The sequence below is a fragment of the Theropithecus gelada genome, chromosome 9, assembly GCF_003255815.1.
Source record: "Theropithecus gelada isolate Dixy chromosome 9, Tgel_1.0, whole genome shotgun sequence".
Classification (NCBI taxonomy): domain Eukaryota; kingdom Metazoa; phylum Chordata; class Mammalia; order Primates; family Cercopithecidae; genus Theropithecus; species Theropithecus gelada.
In genome coordinates, this window is record NC_037677.1 from 119474211 (window position 1) to 119495625 (window position 21415).

The following is a 21415-nucleotide window of genomic DNA, read 5'->3' on the forward strand; positions in this document are numbered from 1 at the left end:
CGTTGATCCTAAAAATGTGGACAATCCGAAGGAAAATAGGCTCTTCAGAAACTAATCTGCAATTTCATGAGCAATATCAATATTGTAAACTGGATTTTGACTTCCTTAAATAAAGCTGAATGGCCAGGAATCAGAAAACGAAAGATTCCTATGGTCTGTCCTTTCCTTTATTTCCATAGAGCCAATAAACCACCAGTCTTCATTTTCTTAAAGAAAGATTTTGCTATATCGCTTTTTCTGTTTCCAAGCACTAGCTTCATCTGAACAGTTCCAGGAGTTTCTGTCAGTAGCTGTCATTTTCATTCCTTCCATTTCATTCTTTGCACTGCTCTTTTCTCCTTCTGGTGATTGATGTTCCTGACTGAATCAACACCTTCACTCCTTAGCACAGCAGGCAGAGAGAGTCCTTTGTACTATGAACCCTGCCTACCTTCCAGTTTCCTTTACCTAGAATGCCGTTTTTTTCAATAGTAGGAAAAATCCTATTTATCATGCAAAACCAAGCTTACTTCATCCTGCTATAGAATTAAACAAATTCCTCTGTGCTGCACTTACCACTCTTTTAGGTAGTATAATTCTCCTTTGGTGTCAGACTTTGCCAGTTTATGTATCTGTGTTCTCTACTATCTGCATGCTTGCTGAGAGTAGGCATTATGTTGAGTACAGGTTTGTTGTATGGAATTGATAGGTTGGTGACAGCTTTTATCACATAAACTAAGAGCAGCAGAAAAAGGAAAATTAGTACATTCAATCTTAAGCTTTTTTCCAAAGGCAGGGTGGTTATGGTTCAAAGCTGACTTCAATCTTAATATGATCCATTATTCTTGTCATGAATTACAAATGAGTTTTTTGCTTTACTTTTCCCTTTGAAATAAATCATAAAATATAGTTGGTGATATGGTTGGCTGTGTCCCCACCCAAATGTCATCTTGAATTGTAGCTCCCGTAATTCCCACTTCTTGTGCGAGGGACCCCATGGGAGATAACTGAATGGTGGGGGCAGTTTCCCTCATACTGTTCTCGTGGGAGTGAATGTCTTGGGAGATCTGGTGGTTTTATAAGGGGAAGCTCCTTTCACTTCGCTCTTGTTCTCTTTCCTCTCCCTTGCTCTTCTGCCATAAGTACGAGGCCTCCCCAGCCACATGGAACTGTGAGTCCATTAAACCTCTTTTTCTTTGTAAATTACCCGGTATTAGGTATGTCTTTATCAGCAGCATGAAGATGGACTAATACAGTTGGAAACTTCCCACCAGTAATGATATGCAAGAACTCAATATTTAGGAGCATATTTCAAATCTGTTTTCAGAATATGAGCCAACACACATTTGAAAGGTACATTTTAGAAAAAAGTAGCTTAGAGTACTAATTTTCTTGAGCACATTCATTTAGTAATACCACAGTTTAGATGTTTTGACTATCTTAAGTAGAGTGAGTTCTTACTGTATATGCCCTGCCTTTTACACAGGAGTATACTTCCCAGCAAGGTGGTTATAGGAACTTAACTTCCTTCTCAGGACCTTCTCTCCTCCTTTCCCTCTCTTCTGGTCCTTGCAGGTCGCACAGTTGCCAGGAATTCCTTCTCACCCTGCCTCAATACAGGGCCTGCAATTAAGGGAGAAGTGGAAAAGAACAACCTCCCTATCTTTTTCTCCCAACTTCGTTTAAGCTGCTTTCTACCTCATTTTAACTGGAACCTCTGTTCTAGTTAGAATGATTGTTAGACTGTATATCGTTTTCAATACAACCTTACTGAGGAAATATAGAAATGCTGCAGAGGCTCTTGAACTAGAGCTGAATCTGTGCCCACATCCATGGTTATCACCTGTATGACACCTTCTTATCCTAAAACTCTTACGCAACAGTCTATGGCCATACCACCCTGAACATGCCCAATCTTGTCTAAAACTGTTATGCAATAAAGGGTTAACTCAGGAAGTCTGGGAGGTTCAAACCCTGTAGCTTCCAAAAAAGTTGCTCTTGACCAGCTCCGGGAAGATGACCGCTAACCTATTGGAATGCCCTGCCTGATAAGAGTGTCTTTGTATACCTAGCTAGCTTATATCAACTGTGTGATATAAGGCCACGCTTGAGCCACACTCTATCAGTTTGATCTCTGGAGGTCAATTTTAAATAATTATTTAAAATTAATTAAATAATAATTACTCTATACCTATCTAGATACAGAGAAAGGTTTTTGGGGGTGAGGTAGGTGGGAATCACATAACCATAGCTTGCTGCCAACTGTGGGCTTTATAACAGAGTTCCTTAACACTTTGGTTCCAGAGCCCTTTTACACCTTTACATCTTTCTAATTAAAAAATCAACAACATTGTTCTTGAGTCTATAGTAATGTACACTAATGGGAATGAGTATTTAAAGAGTGGATTATGTAATCCCAGCACTTTGGGAGGCCGAGGCGGGCGGATCACAAGGTCAGGAGATCGAGACCACGGTGAAACCTCGTCTCTACTAAAAATACAAAAAATTAGCCGGGCGCGGTTGTGGGCGCCTGTAGTCCCAGCTACTCGGGAGGCTGAGGCAGGAGAATGGCGGGAACCCGGGAGGCGGAGCTTGCAGTGAGCTGAGATCCGGCCACTGCACTCCAGCCTGGGCGACAGAGCGAGACTCCGTCTCAAAAAAAAAAAATAAAATAAAAAAAAAAAAATAAAGAGTGGATTGAAAAGATAACCACTAGGTCCCTCCCACAACAAGTGGGAATTATGGGAGCTACAATTCAAGATGACATTTGGGTGGGTCACAGCCAAACCATATCACCAACTGTATTTTGTGATTTATTTAAAAGGGAAAAAGGAAAAATCCACTTCAGCTTCAGGACACCTGGCTTAAAATGAACTTTCTTAATGAACCTATTTTGTAAAATGGTTTTATCCTGTTTTCTTAGGAACTTGGCAATAACTTAGAGGGTTTTAGAGACTTAAAGGAAGGTCTGGGTGAACAAACTCTTTTTTTATGTTAATTAAGGAAAGTAGCATCCAAGCTAAATCAGCTGTAGGGTTTGTTATGTTTCGTTATGCATTCATGGCACTTGCACCTTCAGAAGATGTAACTCATCAAAAATTCTACATAATATGCTGTCAACTCATTTGTAATATTGCACGTTTCCTACAGAAATAACCCATCTTTATGCAGAATGATAGAATTTTGAGGTAAGTTTATTAACGTCCCTTCAGGAATATGTTGTACTGTTGGGTTGCAGGTTAAGGGGAAGCCATAGAGTCCTTTTTACCAATTTTACTTTTGATAGCTGTGCTTTTATATACAGCATACTATGATGTAGTGTAAATATACCTGACAGCAATAGCTTAAGCATGCCCTTACAATGACCCTGCATGGCCGATGTACCTGAATGTGTGTTCTGAGCTAGGGAATCCAGGGCGTGGCCAATCTGGAGATTTGTTTATTATTTATGATAAACATCTGATGCCCCAGCCTTTCCCGTGGAACTTGGGCAGCACAGGGGATTGAGGCCCTGAGTTTTGAGTTAGATGAAGGTTGCCAGGTAGAGGTCATTATGGGGAGATTGTTAAGTGAAAATGCTGTATAAACTGCATGTCTTTGCAGGCAGTTGTAGTTTTCATGCCCAGCCCCTGCCACTGGGCTGTGCAATTACGTTGTCTAGTCTGCCGCCACTGGCCTCTGCCCTGTATGTAAGCCCCTAATAAAACCCATGTCTCATTTGCTGGCTCTGGGTTTCTTCTTTAGCTTCTTGAACCTGATGCCTTCTCTAGTGAGGTTAATGGGGCTTCTGCACAACATATGAACAGCCAAAGGTAAGTTTTATTAATTTTTTATATTTTTCTTTACTTATTGTGGACATTTTACTTTTTTCACTTTCTCTCTTCAAGTGTGAGCTTTTTAAATAGCAGCAGCTGTCTTTAGTTACATGTGAATCCCCAGCATTTAATGCATTGTCTGGTACACAAATATAAAGTGAATATTGAATGAGTAGCAGCCTTAAAATACAAAGCCCTCTTATTAAACTGTTAATTGTTTATAATTACTTTATAAATTATAATAATTTATAATTATAAATTGATCTTTACAATTACTTTAAACATATAACAGTGGTAGGAAGTAAGAACACAGTGAGAAAGCAGTGGAAATCTGTGGGAACTGCTTCTTTCCAAAGTTGTGTTGAAAGCTTCAGAAACCACGAAATTAAAACCTATTACATCATTGTTTCTAAATAGCAGAGGTGGATAATAGGCAGATCCTTCATTAGCAGAGATGGATCTTGTAGCTTTGTTCTTTCCTCAGACATTTTGGTGGTTCTTAGGGTTACTGAGATTGATGATTCTTCTAGGTCTACCTGCTTTCAGCAGATTTGGTAATTGCTTTGAACCTCACAATACCAGGAACAGAGTAATCTTGGGGAAATAAACACTAGATATTGTCAGATTAGTTCAAGATATAGTAGTGTTTGACTATCTGGCTCACATTTTAGGATACCTTTATGATTTTATAAAAATTCAATAGGAAGATAAGACTGGTGACTTGAAAATGATTCAACTGCAAATGACATTGATGTTGAGTTTTTAAAAAGGGAGCCAATTGGCTTATAAATTTTATATGGACCTATATTTTGTAGGAGGAGTTGTTGAAATGGTTGTGAGCGATACCTCATTAGAGACTAAAATAGGAAGTTCGTTTTCACAGGCCCATGAATTTTTGGTGGCCAAGGGACAAACATTTATTAAATGTCTACTAAACTATAAATAACATGTTTTAGACCATCTCAGCAACTAGAAGTGAGATTTTTGCAGAGGTTATGAATAAGTCATGCTGGCAAAGCAAAGGTGAAACAGTTTGAGGCAATTTTTTTTTTTTTTTAAACAGAGTCTTGCTCTGTTGCCCAGGCTGGAGTGCAGTGGCATGATCTTGGCTCATTGCAACCTCTGCCTGCTGGGTTCCAGCGATTTTCGTGCCTCAGCCTCCCAAGTAGCTGGGGCTGCAGGCGTGCACTACCATTCCTGGCTAATTTTTGTATGTTTAGTAGAGATGGGGTTTCACCATGTTGCCCAGGCTGGTCTCAAACTCCTGGCCTCAAGCGATCCACCCACCTGGGCCTTCCACAGTGCCTGGATTACAGGCGTGAGCCATTGTGCCTGGCCATCCAAGGTATTTTTAAAGGTGAAATTCTTTTTGTAACTAGAGTTTCAGAAAGCTTAGCTATATGAATTGGTAAGGAAAGGAAAAGATGGGCAAAAGTAGTTGGGGGTGGAGTTTTGCTTGCCATTGCTGTGATTAGGAAAAGCTGGGCTTCGGCAGCTAGACTGTTAGCAATTTCTGTTACCAATTACAGAACCCTATTGCTAAGTTGGTAGAATATTGTGAAGGAAACTAGAGGAGAAAGCCTTCTTCTAAAGATACTGGGGATGGCAGGGGTGGAATCTCAGATTTTCTAAGATGTCTGAGTGTCCTTTTGAGGATGTCATTCATTTTAGATATCAGGGTATTTAGACTCAGAGTTGTCACCTTGCTCTTTCTGCTTATTCCTGGATGAATACAATTCCCCTTAAGGACTATTAACATGTTTGGAACAGGAATCTGTATCAAAGTGAATGGAAAGCTCTCTTAGGAACAGCATGGGAAAATCTAGCTGAGGCTGAAATTGGAAGTAGGTGCTGGGTACTTCCTGCAGCCTATGTGGGAGTCAGGAGACCTAAGAGGTAAGGCAAGAACCTCATGCAATGCCCAGGGCCCTAAGTGGCAGCACTGAAAGAACAGCCAGTAAGGTGAGGTGGGTCAAGTAGCCTTACCCTGAATTCAAAGCAGAATGACTATTCCAGCATGAAGCATTACTACCAATGTCATTGCTTCTCTGAGGATCAGAAGGGATGGAATGATGACAACTGAAACTGAACTTATTCAGTGACACTGCCTATGTGACTTAACCAGTCTAATATAATTGTGATTTAAATCAACTTTAACAACAAATCTTTAGTAGGAGTGACACATGCCCCTTCAGGTTATATGTTTGTATGTGAGGAAAGTTGGCCTCTTCTCCACTGGGGATGAGGATTGCTTTTTGGCTCATTTATTGCCCCCTATAATTAATGGCAGTGACACCAAAGACCAGGTTAGTCCAAACATGAGTACTTGTACCCAACAGAGCGATAAAAGTTTGAATCCCTTTCCTCTGCAAAGTTCCTCAGCATACTCAATTTTTTCCTTAAAGCAGCTAAGGTTTAGGTAAAGAGAGAGGCAAAAGGTGGCACAAAGAGGCAGAGTCACTGAGTGCCAGGAAGCAAGATTTACTTTAAGATTCAGGCTGGGCATGGTGGCTCATACCTGTAGTTCCAGCACTTTGGGAGGCTGAGCCAGGCAGATTGCTTAAAACCAGGAGTTGGAGACCAGCCTGTGCAACATGGTGAAACCTCATCTCTACAAAAAATACTAAAATGAGCTGGCATGGTGGTGTGTGCCTGTGGTCCCAGCTAGGAGGATCTCTTAAGCCCGGAAGGCGGAGGTTGCTGTGAGCCAAGATCGTTCCACAGCACTTCAGCCTGAGTGACACAGCGAAACCATGTCTGAAAAAAAATAGAAGCAAGCAACTGCCTGCTCAGGCACACAAAATGAACTGCTTTACCTCTGCCCAAGCTGTGTATCTTCATTGATAACACCACTTCTTTGAGCTTTGGGCACTTGGTGACATAGTAGCCACAACCACATTGCCTGTCAGCTGGGGGTAAGTAGGGATTGCTGTCCCTTTGTCCTGATAACATTCCTTCCTCTTCCCACTCAAAGAAGCAGCAACCAAGTTGCCATTTAGGCAGCTTGTTTCAATCCTGCCTTTTACCACTCAGACAATAAAAATTTAACAAGTAGGATGCTGGTGGACTTTTACCCTTCACCTATCTACAACTTGGACAAAAGCATTTGCTTCTAGGTCTTGGGTAGTTTTGAATATCCTAACTCGGCCCACAAGGACCTTTTGTTCTTTCTTTTCTAGAAAGCAACTGCATTCTATCTTCATCATCATCATTACCAAAACTGTCATGAACTATATAAGGTCTGAGATTTTACCCTGTGTACTTAGCTTACTCACAAGCTAATCAGTTATAAGCTGTTACTCTTTCATGATTAGTGGCAGAAGATGTAAGACTCCTGGGTCAGAGACTAAGGACTTTATTACTCACAGCAAAGCAATAATCACAGCTTCATGTTGGCTTTTTCTATTTCCCATTCCTTTACTCCCACAGTGATGACACAGGGGGCCCATGATTGGTGCCTATATACTCAGGGAGTTGCACTGCAAAACAGAAACACTGTGTGTTTTTTTTGTTTTTTTTTGTTTTTTTGTTTTTTGTTTTTTTTGTTTTTTGCAAGATCCACTGTGTTTGTAGCAAACAGGAGCAAGCTTGCTTTCTGTCTGGAGGAAAACATGATTTCATTTCTGAAAATTGCTCACTGCACTTCATCTCTCAAGATTGCTGATTGAAACATCATCCTAAGAAATAACTTAGGTGTAAAGAGCAGTCAGGGTTTTATTATTGCCATACTAAAGGCAAAGGGATACTAAGGGCACATGGAAAATTGCTTCTCTCAGCAAGTATAATCTTTAATGAAGGGGAATTTGGCAATATCTAACAAAATTGCGTATGCATTGGCCTTTTGACTCTGCTCCTGTTTCTAAGATTTTTAACCTGAAGATAAGTGTTAAGTAATACAGAAATATAAACATGCAATATTTTTTATTTCAGAATCATTTTAAAATGTTGGAAACTTAAATGTCCAGACATAGGAGAGTGATTGAATTAAATATTGTACATCCACACAATAGAGTACTATGCTGCCACAAAAAAGAATGAAGATTTCTATGAAGTGATACAGAGTGATTTTCAGGATATACTTTATGCGGGGGGAAAAAAGTAAAGTGAAAAAAATTTATATAATGCTACCTTTGTATAAGAAGGAAGGGGAAGTTTAAATACATATGCCTATTTTCTTTTGTTTTTGAAATAGGATCTTGCCCTGTTGCCAAGGCTGGAGTGCAGTGGCACAATCACAGCTCATTGCAGCCTTGACTTTCAGGCTCAATGATCATCCCACTTTAGCCTCCCAAGTATCAGGGACTACAGGGATATACCACCGTGCCTACCTATTAAAAAAAAAATTCTAGAGACAGAGGTCTTGCTGTGATTTCAGAGTTGGTCTCAAACTCTTAGGCTCAAGCAGTCCTCGTGCTTTGGCCTCCCAAAGTGCTGTGATTACAGGTGTGAGTCACCACACCTGGCCTCCCAGGCCTATCTTTGCAAAGAAATACAGGAAAGAAATCAAAATAAAATGTGATTGGTTACCTGCAAGAATTGGATAGGAATGGCATAGAGAAGATGGAAAGTAACCATGTTAATGTTTTGTGTACTTAAATATAATAAAAGTCAACAAAGATAAGGGAAAAAAATAGCCCAGGGAACTTCTGAATGCACTGTTTTGAGCACCAACCCATGCATGCGCAAGGGGAGACATTTCAGCTAAAATAACTTAATTGAAATTTGAACAACTTTTCATTGCAGGCAAGACAGAGTGAGTTTTTAGTTTTATTTCTGCCAAGTTAAGTGTTTTCTTTAAAAAAAAAAAATCAATTTAAAAAATCCAGAATCTCTACAGTATATCATGCACAATGGTGAGAACATAATCCAAAACTACTTGATAGACAAAACACAAGAAAGTGTGGCCCATTCTTAAGAAAAAAGACAGTCAATGGAGAAAAGTGAGAAGTCAAGGGCTGTGGTTTGAATGTGTTCCCCAAAAGTTCATGTGTTGAAAACATGATCCCCAATGTGACACTATTAAGAGATGGGGTCTTTAGGACATGATTCATGAGGCAGATCCCCCATGAATGGATTAATGCTATTATTGCAAGAGTGAGCTGTCACAGGAATGGGCTCCTACTGAAAGGATGTTTGGCCCACTATTCTTTGTCTCACATGTTTGCTTCCTCCTTCTGCCATAGGATTACCCTCTCCAGATGCTGGTGCCTGGCTCTTGGACTTCCCAGCCTCCTAGAACTGTGAAAAAAAAAAAAATTAAAGAAATTAACAGGAGGTGGCCAAGATGGTCAACTAGAAGCAGCTAGTGTTTGTGGCTCTCACAGAAACGAATGGAAGGAGAAAGTAAATACAGCACCTTCAACTGAAACATGCAGGTACTTGCTTTGGGAATAATCAAGGAAACAACTCAACCCACAGAGAACAGAGAAAATCAAGGCAGGAAAATGGCCCATCTGGAAGCAACACAGAGCCAAGGGAACCTCCCCTGCCCAGGGAAGTGGTGAATGAGTGTGTCACCCCAGGAACCCACACTTGTCTCATGGATCTTTGCAACCCTTGGGTTGGGAGATGCTGTTGGGAACCCGTTTCACCAGGGCCTTCAGTCTGACTGACACACAGAGCTACAGGGAGTCTCAGCAGAGCCCCCACAAGGGGATACATGGAGACTTGGGAGCGTTAGATACTAGATGGCTTTCTGGGCATCCCAGCAAAAGCAGATGCAACTCCAGCAAACTGGGAGGTGAGACACCCCAACCCATATATACCCGTAGGAAAAAGGCTGAATCCAGGGGGCTGAGCAGCAACAATCTATAGGCCCCACTTCCACAGCACCTCACGAGACAAGACCCACTGGCTTGGAATTCCAGCCAGCCACCAGTAGCCAAATTGGAGCTCCTGGGGGAGGGGAAGGGCACCATCTTTGCTGTTTGGGCAACTTAACCATAGCAGCCTTTGGGCTTTGGAAAGTCCAAGCCAACCAGGGGCGGAAGGGATTCCCCAGCGTAGCACAGCTGCTCTACAAAAACACGGCCAGACTTCTTTTTAAAGTGAGTGTCCGATCCTGTTTCTCCTTTCTGGGTGAGGCTTCCCAGCTGGAGTCTCCAGCCACCCCTGCCAGTGTTCTTGGGCCAGCAGAGTTTTGAAACCTCCCTGGGACTAAGCTTCCAGAAGGAAGGGTGAGCTGCCATCTTTGCTGTTTGGGTGACTTAGCCATTCCAGCCTTCATGCCAACCAGAGGGTAGAAGTGGTACCTAAGTGCAGCACAGCTGCTCTACGAAAATGTGGCCAGACGGCTTCTTTAAGTAGGTCTCTGATTCTGTTCTTCCTCATTGGGCAGGACCACCCAACTGGGGCCTCCAGCCACCCCTGCTGGCATTCTCTGGCCATTAACACCTGCAGGGAGACAGGTACCCCCGTATCCACCAGCACTCTGCTGCAGCTGCCACACCATAGCACTCGCCAGCACAGTGGACCCTAAACCGTGAGGAGCCACAGGACAATGGCAGGGCTTGATGCAAGTCCCCCAGAGTTAGAGAACACAGTCCAGGAGTTGGAATCTGAGCTTTGGCCCCCTAAAATCTCTCAAAAAATGAAGCCAGTTGACAGAATTCATCTTATACCGCAATCAAACCCTCAAGGTCATCAAATAGGATAAAACAAACAAACAAAAAACCCAAAGGTCAGCAGCCTCAAAGATTGAAGGTAGAAGCCCACAAAGATGAGAAAGAATCAGCACAAGAATGACAAAAACTCAAAAAGCCAGAGTGCCTTCTTTCCCGCAAAGGACTGCATCACCTCCAGCAAAGGTTCAGAACTGGGCTGAGGCTGAGATGGCTGAAATGACAGAAGTAGTATTTAGAGTACAGATAGGTACAAAGTTCATTGAACTACAGGTACATGTTGTAACCCAATACAAGGAAGCTAAAAATCATAAAACATGGCAGGAGCTGACAGACAAAATAGCCAATATAAAGAAGAACATGACTTAGCTGATAGAGCTGAAAAATACATTACAAGAATTTCATAATGCAGTCACAAATATTAATAGTAGAATAAACCAAGCAGAGGAAAGAATCTCAGAGCTTGGAGACTAACTTTCTGACATAAGGCAGACAAGAATAGAGAAAAAAGAATAAAAAGGAACTGAAAAAAACCTTCAAAAAATACGGGATTATGGAAAGAGACCAAATCAATAACTGATTGGTGCACCTGAAAGAGATGAGAATAAAACCAACTTGGAAAACATATTTCAGGATGGCATTCATGAGGACTTCCTTAACCTAGCTAGAGAGGCCAACATTCAAATTCAGGAAATGCAGAGAACCCCCAGTAAGATACTTCACAAGATCATCCCCAGGACATATAATCCTCAGATTCTCCAAGGTCAAGATGAAAGAAAAAATGTTAAAAGCAGAGAGAAAGGCAAGGTCACATACAAAGGGAAGCCCATCTTACTAATGCTGGACTTCTGAGCTGAAACCCTACAACCCAGAAGAGATTGGGGGCCAATATTCAAAATTCTTAAAAGAAATGCCAACCCAGAATTTCATATCTGGCCGAACTAAGTTTCATAAGTAAAGGAGAAATAAGATCCTTTTCAGACAAGTAAATGCTGAGGGAATTTGTTACCACCAGACCTGCCTTACAAGAGCTCCTAAAGGAAGCACTAAATATTGAAAGGAAAGACCATTTACCAGCCACTACAAAAACACACTGAAGTACACAGACCAGTGACACTATAAAGGAACCACATGTAAAAAGTCTGCAAAATATCCAGCTAACATCATGAGGACAAGATGAAATCCACACATTATCAACACTAACCTTAAATGTAAATTGACTAAGTGCCCCCAATTAAAGGACACAGAGTGGCAAGCTGGATAAAAAACCAAGACCCGTTGGTATGCTGACTTCAAGATACCCATCTCACATGTGGTGACACACACAGGCTCAAAATAAAGGGATGAAGAAAAATCTACCAGGTAAATGCAAAACAGAAAAAGGCAGGGGTTTCAATCCTAGTTTCTGACAGACTTTAAACCAACAAAGATTAAAAAAAGACAAGGGCATTACATAATGTTAAAGGGTTCAGTACAACAAGATCTAACTATCCGAAATACATATGCACCCAACACAGAAGCACCCAGTTTCATAAACCAAGTTCTTGGAGACATTCAAAGAGACTTAGACCCCACACAGTAATAGTGGGAGACTTTAACACCTCACTGACAATATTAGATCATTGAGACAGAAAATTAACAAAGATATTCAGGACCTGAACTCAGCACTAGATCAAGTGCACCTGATGGATATCTACAGAACTCTCCATACCAAAACAATAGAATATACATTCTTCTCATTGCTGCATGGCACATACTCTAAAATTGATCACATAAACATTAGCAAAACAGTCCTCAGCAAATGCAAAGAACTGAAATCATAACAGTCTCTTGGACCACAGCGCAGTCAAATGAGAAATCAGGACTAGGAAATTCACTCAAAACCATACAATTATGTGGAAATTGAATAACCTGCACTTGAATGACCTTTGGGTGAATAATGAAATTGTATTGGAATTCCTGGCCAAGGCAGTCAGGTAAAAGAAAGAAAGAAAAGGCAGGAAGAGAGGAAGTCAAATTATCCCTGTTTGCAGACAACTTGGTCCTATATCTAGAAAACCCCATAGTCTCAGCCCAAAAGCTTCTTAAGCTGATAAATAACTCAAGCTCAGTCTCAGGATACAAAATTGATGTGCAAAAATAACTAACATTTCTATACACCAATAACAGTCAAGCTGAGAGCCAAATCAGAAATAAACTCCCATTCACAACTGCCACGAAAAGAATAAAATACATAGGAATACAGCCAACTAGGGAGGTAAAAGAGCTCTAGAAGAACTGCAAACTGCTGCTCAAAGAAATCAGAGATGACACAAATCAAAAAACATTCCATGTTTATGTATACAAAGAATCAGTGTCATGAAAATGGCCATACTGCCCAAAGCAATTTACACATTCAATGCTATTCCTATTAAATTACCATTGAGATTCTTCACAGAACTAGACAAAAACTATTTTAAAATTCATATGGAACCAAAAAGCTCCAATAGCCAATGCAGTTCTAAGCAAAAAGAACAAAGCTGGAGGCATCACGCTACCTTACTTTAAACTATACTACAGGGCTACAGTAACCAAAACAGAATGGTTCTGGTACAAAAACAGACACGTAGACCAATGGAACAGAATAGAGATCCCAGCAATAAGACTGCACACTTACAACTATCTGATCCTCAACAAACCTGACAAAAACAGGCAATGGGAAAAGGATCCCCTATTCAATAAATGGTGCTGGGATAACTGGCTGGCCATACGCAGAAGATCAATACTGGACCCCTTTCTTATACCATATACAAAAAATTAATGTGGAGTAAAGATTTAAGTGTAAAACCCGAAGCTATAAAGATTCTGGAAGACAACCCAGGCAGTACCATTCAGGACATAGGCACAACAAAGACTCCAAAGGCAATTGCAACAAAGGCAAAAATTGACAAATGGGATCTAATTAAACCAAAAGAGCTTCTTCACAGCAAAAGAAACTATCAACAGAGTAAACAGACAACCTACAGAATGGGAGAAAAGGGAGTGCTACACACTTTTAAACAACCAGATCTCGTGAGAAGTCACTGTCATGAGTACAGCAAGGGGAAAGTCCACCTCCATGATCCAGTCACCTGTCATGGGGCCCCTCCTCCAACATTGAGGATTACAACTGAACATGAGATTTGGGTTGGGACACAGAGCCAAACCATATCAGACATGAACACTTTTCAAAAAAAGATATACATGCAGCCAACAACCACATGAAAACAAGGTCAGCATCACTGATCATTAGAGAAATGCAAATCAAAACCATAGTGAAATACCATCTCACACCAGTCAGAGAGGCTACTATTAAAAAATAACATGCTTCTGAGGCTGCAGAGAGAAAAGAACGTTTATACACTGTTAATGGGAGTGTAATTAGTTCAACCATTGTGGTAGACAGTGTGACGATTCCTCAAAGACCTAAAGACAGAAATACCATTTGACCCAGCAATCTCATTACTGGGTATATAGCCAAAGGAATATTAATTGTTCTACTGTAGAGAAACATGCATGTGTATATTTGTTGCAGCACTATTCACAATAGCAAACACATGGAATCAACTTAAAGACCCTTTAATTATAGATTGAATAAAGAAAATGTACGTGTACAGCATGGAATACTATGCAGCCATAAAAAAGAACAAGATCATTCTTTTTCTTGCAGGACATGGATGGAGCTGGAAGCCATTATCCTTAGCAAACTAATGCATGAATAGAAAACCAAATACTACTTATTCTCACTTGTAAGTGGGAGCTAAGTGAGAACACATGGACACACAGAGAAGAACAACTCACACGGGCCTATCAGAAGGTGGAAGGTGGGAGGAAGAAGAGGATCAGGAAAAATAACTACTAGGTAGTAGACTTAATACCTAGCTGATGAAATAATCTACAACAAACCTCCACAACACAAATTTACCTATGTACAAACCTGCACACATACCTCTGAATTTAAAAGATTTTTTTAAAAATATAAAAGGTTGGCTGGGTGCAAGTGGCTCACGCCTGTAATCCCAGCACTTTGGGAGTCTAAGGCAGGTGGATCACAAGGTCAGGAGTTCAAGACCAGCCTGGCCAATATAGTGAAACCCCATCTCTACTAAAAATACGAAAAAATATTAGTCGGGTGTGGTGGCAGGTGCCTGTAGTCCCAGCTACTTGGGAGGCTGACGCAGGAGCATCACTTGAACCCAGGGGGCGGAGGTTACAGTGAGCAGAGATCGCGCCACTGCCCTCCTGTCTGGGCAACAGAGAAACTCCTCCTCAAAAAAATAAAAAAGTAAAAAGTTACCGAGTCAGTGGTTTTAAACTAAAAAATAAACTAAGAAAATTGACACAAAGAACTGGGCACCATTGGTCAAGCCTGTAGTCCCAGCCACTTGGGAGGCTCAGTTGGCTTGAGGCCCTGGAGTTCGAGGCTCTAGTGTGTCATGATATTGCCTGTGAAAAACCACTGTACTTCAGCTTGGGCAATGTAGCAAGACCTCATCTCCATTTAAATAAATAATTTTTTGTGGAAAAAAAAAAATAGTACCTAGAAATGGGGCTCTTGCCGTAACAAATACCTGAATATGTGGAAGAGACTTTGAAACTGAGTAGTAGGCAGAGGCTGGAAGAGTTTGGAAGAGCAGGCTAGAAAAATGACTATTGCCATGAATGGAACATTAGGGGCAATTGTAATGATTGTTTAAAAGAGGCAAGCTATAGGGGAAGTCTGAATCTTCTTTTAAATTACTTACATGGTTGTGACTGGAATGTTGGTAGAAATGCGGGCCGTAAAGACCATTCTGATGAGGTCTCAGACAGAAATGAGGAATAAGGTATTGAAAACTGGAGTAAAGGCCATCCGGTTACAAAGTTGTAAAGACCTTGACTAGGTTATGTCCATGCCCTAGGGCTTTATGAAATGGAGAATTTAAAAGCGATGAACTAGGATATCTGGCAGAAGAATCATCTAAACAGCAAAGCACTCAGGCTGCTGTGCGGCTACTTTTAACTGCATTCAATGAGATGTGAGAGCAAAGCAATGATTAAAGACAGAATTTATAATTGAAAGTAAAGCAGAAAGATTTGGAAAACTCAGAGTCAAGCTATTGTAGAGTGAACTTTACAGAGTGAAGAACTGTTTGGGAGAGATTGCTACGCATGTGGGCCAAGTGCTGTTTGCCAAAGAGTTTACTGCTATAAGGGAGCCAGATATTATTCATCAAGATAATGGGGGAAAAGATTCAAAGGATTTCAAAGATCTCAGGCTTCGCCTTCTACCACAGGCCCAGAGCTCTAGGAGGGAAGGATGTTTCTGGGGGCAGACCTGGGACATTCTCCACAGGCTCACTCTTCAGAGCTGTCTTGGGCCCCGCTTCCCACATTTCACTGCAGTACCTCTTGGCCACCCCAGCTGTGGCTCAAGCAGGCCCAGGTGTGGCTCACCATACCATTCTGGAGGTTACAAACTGTAAACTTTGGTGGCATCTACATGGTACTAATTCTGCAGGTACACAGAATGCAAGAACTGTGGAGACATGTCTTCCTTCACCAAGACCTCGAAGTCATGGACAGCCTGGGTGCCCAGGCAGAGATGTATCACCAGGGTGGAGCCACTCAGAGAGGCTCACCAGGGCAGTGCCTAGTGGAGCTGTGGAAGTGGGGCCACTCCCAAGATCCCAGAACTTCAGGGACACCAGTCTGCAACTCCAGCCCAAGAGAACTGAAACATGGACTGAGCCCTGCAAAGCCATAGGAGCAGACCTGCCCAAGGTTTGAGGGGCCCAACCCCTCACCCCCAACAAGTTATAAGCTGTGTCTAGCATACAGGACATAGAGTCAAAGGAGATTACTCTCTGGTTTTCAGATTTAATGCTGTTTTTACTGTTGGGTTTTGAACTTAGGACCAGTTACCCTTTTCTTTTTGCTTATATCTCTATTTTGGAATGGGGATGTCTATCCAGCGTCTGTCCCACTGTTGTGTTTTGGAAGTAGATAACTTGTTTTGATTTCACAAACTTAGAGCTGGAGGGAGTTTGCCCCAGGTGAATCAGGCCTTGAGTCTCACCCATATCTGATTTAGATGAGACTTTAGACTTTTGAGTTGATGCTGGAACAGGTTAAGACTCTGGGGCTATTGGGATGTAATCACTGTATTTTGCATTGTGAAGACATAAATTTTTGGGGCTGGGGCAAAATGCTGTGGTTTGTATGTATACCCCAGAAGTTCATATGTTGAAAAATTAATCTTCGATGTAACAGTATTAGGAATGATGAATGCTTTTGTCATGGAAGTGGGTTAGTTACAGTGGGAGTGTGCAAAATACATTGAAATGCATCAGGCGTTTCACAGGAGAGTAAATACAGCCAAAAAACTGAAGGAACAAGTGAAGAGGTGTTCAACGTTGTTAGTGATTAGGGAAATGCAAATCAAGGCCACAATGATATTTTATGTCCATTAGATTGGTAAAAGTAAAAACCAAATGTTGAAGAAGATGTAGGTCTACTGGGTTTTTAAAATAAAATATTAACAGGAATGTAGATTGATGGAATCATTTTGAAAAATAGTTTGGCATTATCTCCAAAACTTCAAGTCTAGCAGTTTTACACCTAAACATGTACACAATAGTAATTGTTGCATACATACAACTGGGGACATATACAAGAATGTTTATTGTAGCACCATTCACAATAGCAAAATCTTGAAACCATAATGCCCACCAACAAAATGAATAAATTATGATATAGTTACATAATGAAATATTCAGTCAAAATTAATGAACTACATCAATATTCAGTACTATGGTTGGATGAGTCCCAGTAATAAAAGTGAAAAAAGTTACATCGTAAAAGATTACAAATACATACCATTTTTGTAATTTTTTTAAACATGAAAAAGTGTTTCAGGATTATAAGTACAAGAAGAGGATGAACATGGGATTTCAAATGATGGTTATTTCGGGTGGATGAAAATGTGCCAATTTCATTGCAGAAATATTAATTGAATATGTATTAGACACCCACTGAGCATGTAATGTATTATACGTATTGCCTACCAAACTCTAAAATATTACTAATTTCAAAGTACATCTGGATACAGTGGTTTCAGTTAAGAGCTTGTGAATCTGTAGAGGCCTGGAATGAAAGGCAGCAATGGAGATATATTTTGAAGATAAAATGGAGGAGACTTGCAGATAAACTTGATTTGGGGGTGAAGAAGAAGGAAGAATCGAGGATGACTACTAGATTAGCAGGGCTAAAGGTAGTGTCCTTTCTTGAAATGGGGAATGGGAATGTGGACTACATAGATTTGGAAGGGTAATCACATTGATCTGGTATTAATAAATGCTTAAATCTGTAACAGCTGCTGTTGGACTGACCTTGATGTAATTTTCAAATACTATTTCCCTGTACATTCCTTCTCAGCTGCCCTGACTCTAGGAGATGGCTATCAATCTCTGGTCCATTTTCCCTCTGTGGATAGAGTTTCTAATTCCTGGTTCAGTTGATTCTTCTGTTCCATGCAGGCTCTCTTGGTAGGGAGTGGGCTGTCACTAGCCTCTTCCACAGTCACTCAGTTTCTGTTGTTTCCACTTAATTTGCCACCCAGGTTTCTTCTGACATAAAGGTTTTTTGTAAGTGTCAGTCCACCAAACATATACTGAGCTCAGAGAGAACAGTAGGAGCTGCGACAGTTGCTGGCCTGCGAAAAAGCCCTCTGGTAACAAGGGGTGATGGAGATGTCTTGAGCCATTTAATGTTACTATAGAAAATACCTGAGGCTGGTTAGTTTACAAAGAGGCTTATTTGGCTCATGATTCTGTGGATTGTGCAAGAAGCATGGAGCCAGCATTTGCTTCTGTTGATGGCCTCAGGCTGCTTCTACTTGTCATGGAAAGTGGAGAGCCTGCATGTGCAGAGATCATATGGTGAGAGAGGAAGCAAGAGGGGAGATGCCAGGCCCTTTTAACAACCAGCTCTCATAGGAACTAACAGAGCAAGAACTCACTTCTCCCTCCCCAGGGAGGGAATTAGTCTATTCCTAAAGGATCTATCCTTGATGTAGTTTGAATATATGTCCCCACTAAGTCTCATGTTGAATTGTAATCCTCAATGTTGGATGTGGGGCCTGGTGGGGGGTGTTTGGGTCATGGGTGCAGATCACTCATGGCTTGGTGCTGTCCTCATTATAATGAGTGAGTTCTCACAAGATCTAGTTGTGTAAGTATGTTTCACTTCCCTCTCAACTCTCTCTTACTCCTGCTTTCACCATGTGACATGCTTGCTCCTGCTTGGCTGTCTGCCATAAGTAAAAACTCCCAGAAACTGAACAGATGCCAGTGCCATGCTTCCTGTACAGCCTGCAGAACTATGAGCCAATTAAACCTCTTTTCTTTATAAATTACTCATTCTCTGGTATTTCTTTGTAGCAATGAAAGAATGGCCTAACACAATGCCCATGACTCAAATACCTCCCACTAGGCCACATCTCCAGCACTGGGTATCAAATTTCAACATGAGATCTGGAAAGAACAAATATCCAAACTATAATGGGGATGAACATTTTACATGATACAGAATAATTTTTCCCACATAACTATTTTCTCATACTAAACTACGCAGAACACCCAGCCTTGACCCCACTGCATGCAGGGACAAGTGAGTAGACTACAGAAAGCTGGTTCAATGTTTGAAAACCAGTTAATGTAATTCATCATATCAAGAGATTAAATAATTAAATCACATAATCATATCAATTGATACAAAAAAAAGCATTTGACAAAATACCACAGACATTCATGATAAAAACCCTCAGCAAACTAGGAATAGAGGAGTGCTTCCTCAACCTGATAACTATCTACAAAACACCTGTAGCTTACATTATACTTAATGGTGACCAACTAGAGACTTTTCCATTAAGATCAGTAACAAGGCAAGAATGTCCTCTGTCACCACTTTTTCCACATTATACTGGAAGTCCTAGCTAATAAGACAAAATAAAAGGTGTACATGTTGGGAAGGAAGAAATAAAACTTTGTCTGCAGATGACATGATTGTCTATGTAGAAATCCAAAAGAATCCATAACAAAAAATCTGGAACTAATATATGATTATTGCAAAGTTGCAGAATACAAGGTCAAGACTTAAAAATCAACCACTTTCTTAATTCCAGCAATGAACAAGTGAAATTTGAAATTAGAAACACAATACCATTACATGAACATCCCCCAAAATGAAATACTTAAATTTAAAACTTATTAGTTATAAAATGTTTTAAATATACATGAAATCTATATGACGAAAACTACAAAACTCTGTTGAAAGAAATAAACTAAAATATATTTCATGTTCATGAATAGAAATAATATTGTCAAGATATCATTCCTTCCCAACTTGATCTATAGATCCAACACAGTCTCAACTCCAGCAAGCTGTTTTGTGGATATCAACAAAGTGATTCTAAAGTTTATGTGGCAAGGCAAAAGATTTAGGCTAGCCAACACAATATTAAAGGAGAAGGAGCAAAACTAGAAGACTGATAGTAGCCGACTGCAAGACTTACTATAAAGTTATAATAATAAAGATAGTGTCATATTGCAAAAGAATAGACAGATCAATGAACAGAATAGAGAGCCCACATAAATACAGTCAACTGATCTTTGACAAAGGAGCAAAGGCAATGCAATGGACAAAAAAACAGTCTTTTCAACAACTGGTGCTGAAACTAGATATCCACATTAAAAAAAAAAAATCTACACACAGACTTTACCTCCTTCACAAGAATTAACTCAAAATGGATCATAGAACAAAATGGAAATACCAAAACTATAAGACTAGAAGATAACAGAGAATCTAGAAGACTGGGCTTGGTGATGATATTTTTGATAAAACACCAAAGGTATGATGCATGAAAGAGGTAATTGGTAAACTGGGCTTCATTAAAATTAAAAACTTCTCTCCAAAAGACACTGTGACAAGAATGAAAAGATAAACCACAGACTGGGAGAAAATGTTTGCCAGAGGGACTTTGTAAAGGACTGTTATCCAAAATATACAAAGAACGCTTAAAACTGAACAACAAGAAAACAACCCAATTTAAATATGGGCAAAAAGAAGCTAGGCATAATGGTGCATGCCTGTAACCCCAGTTACCCAGGTGGGGGATTGCTCAAGCCCAAAAGTTTGAGACCAGCATGGGCAACAGAGTGAGACCCCATCTCAAAAATGGTAAATAAAATAGGCAAAGAGATCTGAACAGGCACCTCACCAAAGAAGATGTACAGATGGCAAATAAGCATATGAAAAGATGTTCGGCTGTGCATGGTGGCTCACGCCTGCAATCCTAGCACTTTGGAAGGCCAAGGCATGAGGTTGGTTTGAGCCCAGGAGTTTGAGACCAGCCTGGGCAACATAGGGAGACCTCATCTCTACAAAAATAAAAATTAGCCAGGAATGGTGGTGCAGAGGTTTGTTTGAGCCCAGGAGTTCGAGACCAGCCTGGGCAACATGGGGAGACCTCATCTCTACAAAAATAAAAATTAGTCAGACATGATGGTCATGCCTGTAGTCCCAGCTGCTCAGGGGGCTGAAGCAGGAGGATTGCTTGAGCCTGGGAGGTTGAGGCTGCAGTGAACATGATCTGCCTCCAGCCTGGGTGACAGAGCAAGATCTGTCTCACAAAAAAAAAAGAAAAAAGAAAAAACATGTTTAACATCATATGTCAGTAAGGAAATGCAAACTTAAAGAACAGTGAAATACCACTACGCACTTACTAGAATGACGAAAATCCAAAACACTGACAACACCAAATACGAGGGAGGATGTGGAGCAGTAAGAAGTCTCATTCATTGCTGATTGGAATGCAAAATGGTACAGCCACTTTGGAAGGCAGTTTGGCAGTTTCTTAGAAAACTAAACACTCCTGCTGTATGATATAGCAATAACACTCCTTGGTATGATATTTGCCCAAATGAGTTGAAAACTTACGTCCAC